The following is a 2814-nucleotide window of genomic DNA, read 5'->3' as shown; positions in this document are numbered from 1 at the left end:
AATATAAATTTCTTAAATTTATGATGTTTTAATTTTATCTCTTAAGCTCTGTAAACCAACCTCATTATTTACTTGTTTTTTCGTTCTATAAGGAACATGTTTATCTTGAATCATTAAAAACTTTCCACATCTGAATTTTTGTTTCTTTTTAATTTTGTAACAATATATTATTCTCTATCTTTATATGCAGCAAAATATCAAATCTAAAAGTGATACAGTTTACCTTTATTTGTATAGAACTCAGAAAATAAAGAACTTAATAATTTAATTCTTAAAACCCTAAGAGACAATAAACTAGTTTTAGATTGTACTTATTTAATAAAACAATGTATCTGTCCTGTTTTATGATTTACCAGAAGCTGAAATATACCTATAGTATCATTACGAATACTAAGCCTATTTTAAGGTTATGGTAAAATTTACACTAAACTTCAAACTTAGGTCATCTTTCTTTTATTTATCAAAATTACTATATATAGTTATTATTGGGTTATTAATCCAAATTACTATATTAATACTAAATAACTTCCAAGAATCTATAACAGTATATATGAGCTTAACTTTTCAACGTCCTGTACTTAACCCAGCCATCCCACAATTGTCAAATATACCTTCCTGAATCATCCCTCAAAGACCCAACTCCGTTCATAACATTTTGAGACCTTTAATATATTTGAAGATATGCTTACTATTAATTTTAACATTTTAAGGCATCCTTTTTTCGTGTATTTTTTGTTTTCCCTTTGACCAACTTTATTGATCTTAAATAATCATTCAAATTTCCCATCATTGCAGTCACTTTACATTTCTTATACTGCTTTCCTTTAATTTTATTTTACATACTTTTTTGAAACGTATAGCAGTAGAGGTCCTCCAACATTTCTCCAATATTACTATTAATGAAATAACTGTTAAATTCATTATCTTTCAGACATTATTTAATACGTGTTATTTATTCATATAACAAAGAATAAGTGCTTACGAACTAAGTACAATTCAAACGAATTTCTATATTACTCCACGAAACTATTCTATCAAAATGAGCATACAGCCTAGGAAAAGTCAATTTATGATTAACAGTTTTATAGTAATTTCCATATCCGTTAAATTAAGTCTGAATAAAGAATTTTATTTTGGAAACCTAAAATACATAAACAATTTCTAGATCTAAAATGTTACTGAATATATAAAAATAAGCTATTTTATAATACAAAGTTAGGCGTAAATTAATCTCGAGGCAGCATTATACATCAGTAGCAAGTGCAGTTTTGCATGGTATAGTTATTTTGGTCAGAGAACTGAGATTAATTCGCGAAATGTCTTCATCTACGAAAAATGATAACAATGATCCAAAAATAAAATACAAGTAGCTAGCTCTCTATTTGTATTTTAATAAAACATTTATAATTTCTTTTATACGTCCCTGTAGCGCAGTGGATAGCGCGTTGGACTTCTAATCCAAAGGTCCCGGGTTCGACCCCCGGCAGGGATGAAAACTATTTAATCCATTTTCACGATCCTAATAAACGTGCGTTGTAACTCTAAATAAAGCTAGTTTTGGTTTTTACTCAAAGTTAAATCTTGTAATAATGCATCGCTGTTTTACGTATTTTTTATATGTTGTCATATTATGATTAATATCTCTTGCTGATAACGTTTAAACACAATAATTCATTCAAAAATCTTTTCAAGCTAAATAATTATTATGTCCTTGTTTATTCTTAAATAACAATAAAATATATAGTGAATAATAATGTTTTTATAACAATATTCCAAAAATAACCACTGTTTTACGATTAGAAACATTCTATAATAAAGCTTTGGATTTCAGAGCTGGAGATCCATGCTCGAGACCATACAATACCATAAAATTCGTAATGACGAGAAATATTAGGTTGAGGAATAATTCGTGAGCGTTTTTAAATAATTTCATTCAAGCATTACATGCAAGACTATACAATACTTCAATGCATAAACACATTACACCCAAAACATTTATTATGATACTTTATTTCATGTAATACCTAGGTATATAGTATGCATTGTTTTAAACGAAATTGCAAGAAATTAAATGCGAAAAGCAGATGGTGTCGAAAATGCTCGATTTTGTCCACTTGACATTCCATTTAATGAGCTGAAAATGAAAGCAAAAATTAACGACATATAAAAATCAAACACACCATCTATTAGAGCAAAAAATTATCTACCAAATGACATGAAATATTTTGCGAAAGCGTTTCATTTATGAATATATTTTTTTAACTTGAAAAAACGCTCACGAATTTTTCCTCAACCCAATAAATACACTTCAAGTAAAAATGTACCTCAAGATGGCTGGTATAGGTATTAAAACTTGTATCATCTTCAGGTTAGTCATCTTCACGTTAATCTGAAGATAACCTAAGAAGGTCGAAACGTTGTTCTCTACTTCATTTAAATAAAAGTTTTAATACCCATATGGACCGTCTTGAGATATATTAGTATTACAAAATATTTCCCACAATTTAAACTATAGATGCATTATAAGAGTGGTAGTAACTTTATTAGCATACTGATTAACTCCCATCCTTTTAGTCTGTAGTTTATATTTAAGCACAGACGCACACGAAATACATTAAACACATTCTCAACAGCTATGTATTTTTTGCTTAATATCACAATTACAAGGAATATTTATGGGAGGTAATGTAAGCTCGCAACTTACACATCACTAGCTAAAAGGCTTATCCCTTTTGTCAATGTCAAGAACGCTCTCGTGCTCGTTTTGTGGTAATGCTCAACAATATAGATTGTCGCTTCGCAGCAAAACCTGAT

The 2814-nt window shown here is 28.7% G+C and overlaps 1 non-coding gene across 1 annotated transcript; it reads left to right on the top strand.

Annotated features, from left to right (window-relative positions):
- The first annotated feature begins 1419 nt into the window (after positions 1-1419).
- TRNAR-UCU (transfer RNA arginine (anticodon UCU)) lies at positions 1420-1492 on the top strand. Its single transcript has one exon. It is a non-coding gene; the product is annotated as a tRNA-Arg (tRNA).
- Positions 1493-2814: the final 1322 nt, after the last annotated feature.

Source organism: Tachypleus tridentatus, chromosome 2, assembly GCF_004210375.1.
Source record: "Tachypleus tridentatus isolate NWPU-2018 chromosome 2, ASM421037v1, whole genome shotgun sequence".
Classification (NCBI taxonomy): Eukaryota; Metazoa; Arthropoda; class Merostomata; order Xiphosura; family Limulidae; genus Tachypleus; species Tachypleus tridentatus.
Note: the sequence above shows the minus strand (reverse complement) of the source record. Positions and strands in the feature narration are given on the sequence as shown.